Source organism: Otolemur garnettii, unplaced genomic scaffold, assembly GCF_000181295.1.
Source record: "Otolemur garnettii isolate 467f Iridium unplaced genomic scaffold, OtoGar3 scaffold00054, whole genome shotgun sequence".
NCBI classification, from domain to species: Eukaryota; Metazoa; Chordata; class Mammalia; order Primates; family Galagidae; genus Otolemur; species Otolemur garnettii.
Window position 1 is genome coordinate 11911478 of NW_003852449.1, and position 11346 is coordinate 11922823.

The 11346-nt window shown below is 39.3% G+C and overlaps 1 non-coding gene across 1 annotated transcript; it reads right to left on the bottom strand.

Moving 5' to 3' along the window:
- Positions 1 to 5840: 5840 nt before the first annotated feature.
- On the bottom strand, positions 5841 to 5943 carry LOC111726130. The gene has a single exon (XR_002773988.1). It is a non-coding gene; the product is annotated as a U6 spliceosomal RNA (small nuclear RNA).
- Positions 5944 to 11346: the final 5403 nt, after the last annotated feature.

Here is an 11346-nt window from a genome sequence, read left to right on the forward strand (position 1 = left end):
CACAGTGGCCAAAAGCGAATTGTGGATTTGAGTCCTGATTTTTTGAAAGCACCAGGTCCAAGTTTCCTTGTCTGGTTCTGCTTCTTGAACAGCCTCTCCTATGTGGCTATAGCAGTTCCCTGGGACATCTCCTTTCAAGGTGAAAGTCTACAGATGCAAAGAAAAAACCTGCTTCCCTGATACCATTTTTTTTAAATCTCAGAATTTAGTGCCAATGGATAAAGGGTTAACAAAACCATTTCCCCCACTGCATGAGATCCTGACCTTTGATCAACTCTCTGGCTCTGTTCCTCTAAGAGGGTCCACTCTATTGCCAGACAACAAGACCCCTGATTAATAAATTGCACCTGGACTTTGAACAACTCTAAATCAACTAAACAGCCAATGGGGCTGCCACTTTAGACTCCCCTGAGTTCAGCGACTTTTTATAACTGACATTTCTCCCAGAGACCCTTGCAGCTAAAGCCTACAGACCTGTCACAGAAGATAGAGGTTCTAAGGGGGCGATTTCCTCACCTGTGCAACGTGACTCTTGTTTTCTTGAATCTGAGCTTTATTGTTACGCTAGACAGCTGCAAGGACTCGTGTAGAGAAAGAATCTCTAATCCCACTCTATTGTAAGCTTTTCTCCTCCCGGTAGCCTCTGAGCACATTGGTATCAAAGGTGACATATGGAAGCGAGTTGAAACATCTAGTTAGCTGTGAAGACCCCTTCAGTGTGGCAGTGCTCATCTCTGAACCATTAAGTGTACCCAGGGGAAAAGAAAGAACTGGGTATCATGACCTAAGGTTACGTGCTCTGCCCCTGGAACCAGGGGATGCTGACCTGCATCACTAGTCAGAGAGTTCTTACCAAACAGAAGAATTAAAAGCCCAACAGCCAAAACAGCAAATATTTACTGTGCATTATGTATCAAAGCAGAATTCAAATTCTTTCCTCTACCAAATGACAGAGAAGTACATGTCAATAACCTATGAGTAAAATGCAAATGATAAAAGTGCCACATACTGAAATTTCCAATGCTAAAAAAATACACTAAATCATTGGTAGTACCTCTAAATTTTGACTGACTTATTAGGCAGCTGCATCACAGAAAAATCCCGATGTCTTTGTTAAGATTTTGAAGGCTTTCCTTAAAATGGTTCAAAGTAAAATACATTGAAATTAATTTCCATCCAAGTGGCAGTTAAGAGCATAGAGTCCAAATGATGAATATGGAAGCGTGAAGCTGCTGCCTCTAACTGCTGATTTTGTGCAGTTACGTTGGGTCTCTCTTTCTTGATTAGATCAGAATGATACCTACTACCTCCACGGATAACTTTGAGGAGAAAATGAGTTAAAATGCATGTAAAACATTTACAACAGTGCATGGCAAGGAGCAAACGGTATCTAATATCGTGGCCATCATCACAGGAATTTTATCTTTTTATATATATTCCAAAAATTATATTTTAGAACATCACAATGCTTCTTTTAAATAAACAAAGACTTGAGAAATATTTTTTCTTTTCCTTTCCCCCACCCCATCACAGGAATTTTAGACTTTGATGTATATGATCTATATCCCAGCCTGACGTTTTTCTTCCCAATTGTAGTCACTCTTATAATGTGATAAAATTTGGCGACTTTGGAAAAAGTAGGCATCAAGCAAGAGAGAAAGCTTTAATCCCATTTGAAAAGGGAGCTGATATAGCACAAAATTATACAGAAATGTGATTCTGGAGACAGCCCGTTACTTGTGCAGGTAGTCCTATGCTCTGAAATGTAGGCCTCGAGGGGGGGTCTCAGGGATCGGTACATGGTAAATACTGAGATCTGGCAAAGCCATGTCTGCAAATACGGCCCCAGTGCAATCCTGAACCTGTGCTGCCCTGCGTGACTTCCGTGTCATTTCAGGGGAAACCCTGCAGGGCTCATTGCATGTTAGGCACCATCCTTGGAGAGCTCACAGCCCAGCGGGTGAGAGAGGCCCACAAATGCAAGGAGCTAAGTGCTCTGTGGGGCCCACGGGGTGTGCTCTCCCCACAGAGGACAGGGCTGAAACCTGAGATGCCTTTTAGTCAGATTACATTCCCTCCACTGCACCTCCCAGTAGCTCCCCCGAGCTGGTCTGCAAGAGCAGACGACAGTGAAATACCAGCTTCCCCACGCCTCAGACAGGCCCACGTGAATATCAGGGAGCTAATATATGTTAAATCATTGCACTTTTCCTAAATAAATTACTGTTCAAAACCAAAAATACCCAAAGGACTGTCACTGAGATGATCACAGCCTCCTGCAATCTGCTTTTATCTTTATCAAAAGGAGCTGTTTGAGCACAAACACAGGACTGCTGTTACTTCAAAAGCATAAAGAAGGTGAAACCACCCAAATACATAATAGTCCCCAACAGGAGAACCTATAATCTATTCTGATAAGAGAAAGACAGAGACTTTCTAACTTTTATCCCTAATATCAGGGTGAAGACAAAAGAATTAACCTTCCATAATAATTAAAAATTTAAAAAGGAGAAAATATGCCCTAATATTGAATTTTCTAAAAAAAGTGAGTTTACGTATTCCAAATTTGACTGATGACATTCTAAAGGAGACAAAGGAATTCAAATAGTGAAGTGATTAAAAATCAAAATTTATGCTACAAACATATTCACTGATTTTAATTTGACAATTCTTCCGGTGAAAGTTACCAGGCTTTGCACTTGAAAAATGCAGAAAAAGTAATTAATCTGCATAAGATGATAGATATCTGCACATAAAATCTAAGATGTCTTCAAATGGTAAAAGCAACTCCAAAGAAACAGAGTGGCCAGGAATAGTCCAAAATTCTCCCCATCCTGGCAGGGCCACTCACAATTATTTTAAGGTCTACCATTATATTGATAGAATTGTCATTTCTATTATTCAGATTCATAGTAAGTTAAATGGGCCTTTATTTCCAAGACTAAGATCTACCATTTTTGACATAGCTTTTATAAAGGAAAAAAATACTTTTATTTTAAACTAATATGAGGGTACAAATGCTTAGGTTATGTTGTTTTCAATTCTAAGGGGAAGTTCAAGTTGTAGTTGAGCCCTTCACCCAGGGGACGAGCTGAACACCCTCACATGTGCACATGGGGTAAGATGCCACCAATCCAATTGCCCTCCCTGCTCCCTCCTCCCCCCTGCCCCCATCTACATTTGTGTTTTATCTTTCATGTGGGTGTGTAGTCATTCATACATTGGTTTCATATTAGTACTGAGTACATTGGATTTTTTTTTTTCATTCTTGAGATACTCTACTAAGAAGAATGTGTATCAACTCCATCCAGGTAAATAAAAAAAGATGTAAAATCTCCATCTTTCTTTATGGCTGAATAGTACTCCATGTACTCCAAACGTATACCACAGTTTGTTAATCCATTCATGGGTTGTTGGGCACTTGGGTTGCTTCCGAGACTTGGGAATTGTGAATTGAGCCGCAATAAACATTCTAGTGCAAGTGTCCTTGTGGTGAAATGATTTTTGTTCTATTGGATAGATATCTGGTAATGGGATTGGGGGATGAAATGGAAGTTGACTTTCAGTTCTTTAAGTATTCTGAAAAAAATACTTTGTTAAGTTTCTAGAAAATGTACTAAAAAAATAAAATGCCCCTACCGACCCATTTTTTAGTCTCATTCTGGTGTGTTAATGATACAGATTTTCTTATGTCTATTCTAGCTGGTAACTTCCTCCCCTGTGCCCTCATTTGGAGGAGTGTCTACTTTATTGCCTCTTAGGTTTTTTCCTCACTTATTATCCTGAATGTAAATATTACGAACCTAATAGGTAGTGTCAGTGAAAATTTGATTTCGAGTAAGAACTTCCCTGAAGGAGGTAATATCATAAAGTAAGAATGTCAAAATGCTTACATGGTACAATTCCAGGCTTTCTTCCTAAAACCCATCATACTTTATGCTTTCATCAATTGACATTAAACTTTACTCTTTCTCAGTTTGAAACAAAAGTGCTTAAGTTTCTTAATATGTGATGGTTCATCCCACAAAAAACAGTGGAAAGTTTAACTGGTGAAGAGGCACAGCTTGAAATGCATCATAAACTAAAGCCATCATCAGAGCACTCGCTGTCATATTTTTTCACCCAACCTTAATGGCAAAAGCTTTTGACACCTCACAATGTGTTTCGCTGTCTAATGGAAAATAACAAAATGAAAAACAGGAGAATTCGTGAGTCACCTTGCAAAGCTACTTCCCTGAACTTGAACTAAAATTCAGTAAAGATAACTACAATATAGACCTGTCATGTATGTTACTTTAGATCATGTTTTAATCTATCTTCAGGAAAGATTTAATTGTTTTCACTTTGGTAAACTTAAAATGCTTTTGGTCCATTACCCAGGTAGATGTTAGACAGAAAAGTACCTCTTATATTTACCGCTAGCATTATAATAAACATTTTATTGTGACCATTATCTGAGGCCTATTTCAGTTTTCATTGCCATGGTGCTTACCACCTCTGCAAAATATTTTACAAGAAGTCTGAACTAGGGAGATGGCCTAAAGCGGCTAAAATTGGAAAACATCATTTTTAATGTTTTCATCAACAAGGTCATTCAATGTTCTCCATGTTTGTTTGAAAGCCCAGCTTCAGAAAGAGAAAAATGTTAAGTATTAGGTAATCCAGAGTGATGAGGAGTTGAACAAGTGTGACAGAAGGAACAGGGACAAAGGTGTGAGGACACCGTGAGAGACAGCAGTTGGGGCTTAGGCTGCAAAGAGAAGGGGGTGAAGCCAGGATAAAAAATAAACCAAGAAAATAAGGGCTCAGTCTTCAAACCTGATCTACTTTCAGAGATGTTTAGTCTCGGGAAAGGAGAAAGAGAAGTGAGAGATTTGGGTCACAGTTTGACATTTCAGAGTTTTAAGATTTTACAGGAGTACGTTCTAGATGAGGGCAAGGTCAAGTAAGAGAGTCATGAGCAAGGGGAGGTGAAACAAAATACAAGTGAAGAGCATCGCTGCGAACAGGACATGGAAGGGAAACCCCATGCTGGAGGATCAGTGCCAGGGACAGTGCTCTGGAGGGCGCTCACATTTCCACACACACTGTGAGCTCATGCACTAACCACTCTGCATTCTGGGCTCTCTTTCTGAGGATGTTCCCATTGGGAAGAGCCTTTCCTTAGATTATAAAAAATAATGTTATGTTATACTTATATTAATTATAGGATTCAGGCACCTTAAGCTTAGATTTCTCTTCTAAAATGCAATTTACTGCACGTTCCACTATCACCTAGTCCTCTTAACCATGGGAACTGGGTAAAATGTTAATATTCTGGTTACCATTATTACTATGAGAAACAAAGTCCTTTATCTTGGACTCTGGAATTTCATATCTGCTACTAGCAGCCACGAAACTGTGCCAGGTTAACTTGTTAGCTTGCAAGTAGGGTAAAACCTCAGACACTTTCCATTCTTGATAGTTTTGACAGTGAGGACAGAGTATGGAAAATACAAGGATTTCCGAAAGAGAAAAGATAGAGGCATTTAACAAGATATGAGGGAGGAAGTCCAGGACAATTGGTAGTAAACATCTTGATCAAAGGGTGTGGGCCATGAATAATAAATGGTAGTCCAGTGCACTGTTTAGCAAAGAGAGAAAGAAACGAAGACATGATTATAGACCTGCCACCAACCAGGACGTCACACACTTCTCCCTGAACAGTGTCCTGGCTCTTGGGTGGGTGACACCAATCAATCTGCCTCAATTCAGCCCCCTTGAAATAACTAGTGCTAAGATTCATCCTGGTTCCATAGGGAACTTTTTTTTTTTTTTGGTGCTTCAGCTGTTGTTTATTGAAAACTATGGAAAGCTTCACGAATTTGCATGTCATCCTTGCGCAGGGGCCACGCTAATCTTCTCTGTATCGTTTCAATTTTAGTATATGTACTGCCAAAGCAAGCATGGGAACCAAATTTTTTATAACGGGCAGCAAACATGCTTATTTACATCCTTGGAAAGATGATCTGGAACAAAGAACATCTGTAATAGACAATCCTCTCAAACAAAGAGCTTTATTCCTAACACATAGTTCATGCAGAAATGCAAGTGGACACATGGAGAGCGGTCTCAGAACAATCTCCATGCCTCATTTCTACTCCGTCTTGGCTTCCCATGAATTGTCCCATGAGCACACCATTCTGTCAGGAATTAATTAGTGGCTGGGACCAAATTCATCCAATTTGTCTAAAACAGTATTTAATTAAAACTTGTGTCAATAGAACTTCAATCTGTAGTTTCTCAACCATGTCCCCTCAGGATTCTAGACTCCACCAGCTGGACAGATTGGATAAACCACCAGAGTCTACCTTAGCACAGCTGCCCAAAAGTTACAGGAGGCATGGTGTTTCCTGTAGGACTTGTAGGTCTCTTATTACCACCCAACGGTGGAGTGGCAGGTCCCTGTAACTGGTGAGGAAAGAACCACAATAGATTAACGTTGCTTGTCCTAGACCATAATTACCATAATGGAACCAAACATATACATCCTGTCTTATGCAAAGTTTCTGTCGCTTAAAATGCTGTTTTTGAGATGCATCCCCAGTACAGTAGCTTGTTTCATTTTATTGCTGGGTAGTATAACACCATATGACCACACCTCAGTCTGTTTATCTGTTCTTTCGATTGATGAACAGCCATATGTTTTCCAGTTTGGGGCCTTTATAAACAGAACTCTGAACATTTTTTGTAAAGTCTTTTTGTGGACATAGTTTTCACTTAGATTGAGTAAACACCTAGGAGTGGAATGGATAGGTCATAGGGTAGGTGTAAGTTTAGTTTGGAAAGAAATTGTCAAACCTTTTCCAAAGCAGCTGTACCATTTCCAGTCTCCTCGGCAAAGTGGGAGAGTTCTGGTTGCTCCACGTACTTGTCAGCATGTGGTGGTGTCAGTCTTTTTAGTTGTAGCTATTCTGGTAATTGTGAAGTAGTATCTCATTAGTAGTTTTTGCCTATATATTTTAAAGTTTATTTTTTCAACTATCACTGGAATATTTATTGACTACAGAGAACAACAACAAAACCCTGAATAGAAAGCTAGTGGATACGTGTTGCTAAAAGCTCAGCCCTTTCCCCACCTGCCACGTGGCGTTCAGAGAAGCAGAATGATGAGCAAGCAGCAACTGCAGTTGGGGAAGAACAACTCTCAAATCCCGGCTTTCTGACTGAGTAACTTGGGGATTTTGCCTATTACATAAACCCTCTGGTTCTCGGTTTCCTGATAACATTATGAGGACAAAATACTTGAAAACTGCATAAGGCATTAAATATAGAATTTCAGTTAAGGTATATTATTTTTATATGAGGCAGCTTGAACCTATTAGCTGTAACTTTGTAAATTTTGCTTAACTTTTCAAAATACCTTTTTTTTTCCTACTCATAAAAATGGGGAGATGAGCCTATATGCATTGAGTGTGGTTGACACGGCCTTAGGTACACATGGTAATAAACTGCTGTGGTTTGAATATTTGTCCCAAAGTTCGTGTGCTGGAAACTTAATTGCCAGTGCAAGAGTATTAGAAGGTGTGACTTAAAAAGTGGTTCATAGGTGGAGGGGGTCTGCCCTCATGAATGAATTACTGTTATCATGGGAGTGGGTCATGAATAAAAGTTAAGTTCCTCACCCTCGGGCCCTTTTCCTTCTGCCTTCCACTACAGAAGAACAAAGCACGAAACCCCTCACCAGATGCTGGTGCCACACTCTCGGACTTCCCAGCCTCCAGAATCATGAGCCAATAAACTCCTAAACATCTATTGTTTATAAATTACCCAATGTGTGGTGTTCTTCCAGAGCAACCCAAAACAGACTAAGATACCAACATTTCTAGGCACCTTTCCTATGTACTTGTTCAGCAATTACATGGATTGTTTCATTCAAACCTCACAAGTTCCAGGAGCTTATGAAGTAGGTATGTCATTATCCCATTTTACAATGACTTTAAGAAACCTTGTTACTTGGCTCAGCTTTCACATCTAGTGGCCAGTCTTGGCCTGTGAATATACTGTCTCCACACATACAAAAATAAATAAATAGATAAAAGCTACTTTTGTTAATCATTTATTACAGTGCTAGTCTCTCTCTCCCTTGATTATTCATCTTTTGCTTTCTAATACATTTTTAAAAGCTAAAAGAGTGCTGAATTCAAAGATGGGTGGGTTCTTTAGAAGAAAATCAAATAAAGCACATATATTTCATAATTTAAAATTTCATCTTCTTGGCAGCAAAAAAATATTGTTATTCACTGCCACCTTGTGATCAATAGCATGTATTTTTTAGGTAACTAACTCAAATGATTATCAATTCTCACGCTAGACAAACTTCTAACAATAATACTTTTCCCCTAATAGATCAGGCAACAAACACACAGCAAAAAATACTGCCAATAGGACAAGTCAGTGAAATAAACGGTTGCTTTTGCTGACAGCGTGTCATTGCTTGGCTGATAGTCATCAATGGCAACATGAAGTCTCTCTATGATTCCACAGACCAGCAAGTGAAATAGTGAAAGGCTGAAAGAGCCTAGAACTACTACTTCTTTACATTAGTTCTTCAGCCTTCCTTTTGGAAATACAAACATATTATCTTCTCCTGTTCCATATTTATCACTAGCAGACAACAGGATCATTTTTATCAAAAGGTACCATATGCTTTGTGCAGCACACCTATGGAACTTCTCATTAGATCACATCAAACAAATTACCAAACAGCACCAAAGCAAGAGTGAAATGAGGGACAAAATGCACAATTACCACAGCGCAAAGTCATCTAATCCCTCAAGAAAGAATTGCCAGTTCATTGCTTGTTCTATAATCTATCAACAAGGTCTGCAAACCACTTAAGCTCAGTCATGCACAAGTGATTACAGAAAAGAGCCATACACAAAATAGGTTTTCATATTAAAAGGCCATCGGAAAGTTATGTCTCCCCTATCTTCCTGCTTTTTGAAAAGAAAATGGTCACATGAAACATTAATCAACAGCTTGAGCTAAATGAAAGAACCTGAAATAACCATCTATAAATAAGCGAATCCAAGTGGTTAAATGTGAAGAAGTAACGTATTTAAAGTTCCAAGGTCTTTACCTGTGAGACATGATCAAGCTGTGGCCAATGGCATGACAATGCTCAGACTGTATATTATCACAGAAATGAAGATGTCACTTCAAGGTTAACACCATTTGAATTTATTGATGATAGAGTTTAATGTACAAGACTAAGATGCTTGAATGCTCTAATTGAATGAGGACCTTAAAGTAAAAAACATGACATAATACTGAATATACAGAGGAAAACTGTAAAAAATAGGAAAAGAGGTGCAGTGGCTAAAAAATTGTGGTCCTTACTCATCTTGAACCACACAACAAAGGTCCCACTCTTTGAAGAACACTAAAAATGTCTTTCACTGAACTAAGACAATTTGAAAAACACTCATCCAAGGTTGAAGCTTCAGGTCAAAGTATATACTCAGAGCCGTTTAGGAAATATCTTCTATCCTAATCCTAGCTTCCCTGAGATGAATCGAGTGGCATCCACCACCCCAGGATGTCTTGCCTTCAAAGGTTCTATAGAATCAGGTTAACAGGTGAGACCTGCTAGCTGGAGGGATGATGTGTTTCATTCGAAATGGTTTTGCTGTTACCAGTTAAACGCTTAGTACACTTCCTTCCAGAAGCCTCCATCAACACACCAGCACAAAGCTGTTATACTTTGGATGGTCCAAATTATATAAAATAAATAAAAGTAACAGTTTTGAAAGAAAAAGGGTCTTAGTGTCCAGTGCCATGAACTTCATTTTTTCTGAAATATGTTCTTCAATAGAGATGTGTGTCCATGTCTGTGCTAAGCAAGTATGTCAATTCGTTATTAATGAGATTGAGACTTTTTAGAAGGGTTTAGTTGAAAGCATTCTGATAATGCTCAGAAGCTTTGCAGAACTCTCCCCATCACCTCCCATTTATCAAGATAGATATCACTGAGAATCCTTCTATATTTCCCTTTTTAATGGGAGCATCAGATAAGAAATGAAGTAATGCAGGAAAAGTAGAGCAGGTCTCATTAGCTTAGAGATACCTTAGGCTAGAAAAGATGCCACTGAGGTCTAGACGCAAACTGCGTTTGTATGCTGCTAGCTGTATGACCTTGAGTAAGTTTTATGTTTCCATTTCCTCATCTATAAACAGGGATAAGTAAAAATACCAACTTCACTGGTTAACGGAAAGACTCAATGGGGTAATCACAAAGCAGAATGGTGACTGGCACACAGTATTCACTCAGCAAACCTGTATATTTCTCATCATCGTTGTTACTATTATTTTGTAAAGAAAGGGGGGAGAAAGTTTGCATAAAAATAAAGTCAGTCAGTTAGAGACACATAAGATTATGTCAAAAAGTTATTGAGGCCATCTCTTATCCTTCAAGACAGAACAAAAACCTAAAACTTGTATCCCCTCTTCTACTACAGTGTTGGATCACACCTTAATGGGCAGAAGACTCCACTGGAGACCTTATAAAATTTAGTCCTGACTTAGCAGGTCAAGGTGTAGCCTGGATTCTCCATTTCTCATAAGATCTCTGGTGATGCCGGGACCACACCTGAACTAACAAGGTTTCGAAAGGCAAATTCTTTCCTTTCCTTTGCACATCATCAAATGTCTAGTAAGGGAGGAGACTTGAGCCCAGGGCTTCTGCGTCCAGCTGGCAGGTCTTCAGTGCACATCTGAGTGGACCAAAACTGCCACTGTTCCCACCGTGCCCTTCCAAGTGCCAAGTTCTGAGCTGCTACTACAAAAACTACTCAAAACTTTCCCTCTTCCTCACTCTGTTTAAAAAAACAAAAGGATCCTGAAGTTTCTAAGTTTAACCGCTCTATACTTCTGCTAAAGTAAGCTATTTTCCAAAATAATAAACCCCAAACTAATCATGTGAACTCTTAGTAGCATACAATGTAGCCAATTCTCTTAAAGCAACAAAATTAGATTTTGGTTTCCAGTTAAACCACACAGCTATTTTCCAATCCCTTCACCTACTACCCCAAACCTAAAAACAGTCATCAGCCTACCAGCTTTTTCTTGAACTATTTCACCAAAGAATAGAAAAAAGCTCTTTTCAATATGACAACACAGTTCTGACAACAGTGTACATGTTGATGCAAGCTACTAACACAGCCTAACAAACCTGGGTACCCTGCTGAGGCCGGAGCGCTGCACGGTCTGAGTGTGAGCTCTGGGGCAAGGCTACTTGGGATATTCTTGCCGTATCACCACTGGCATCTGATAATCACTAAGTGGCCTCACCTCTCTGTGCCTTCG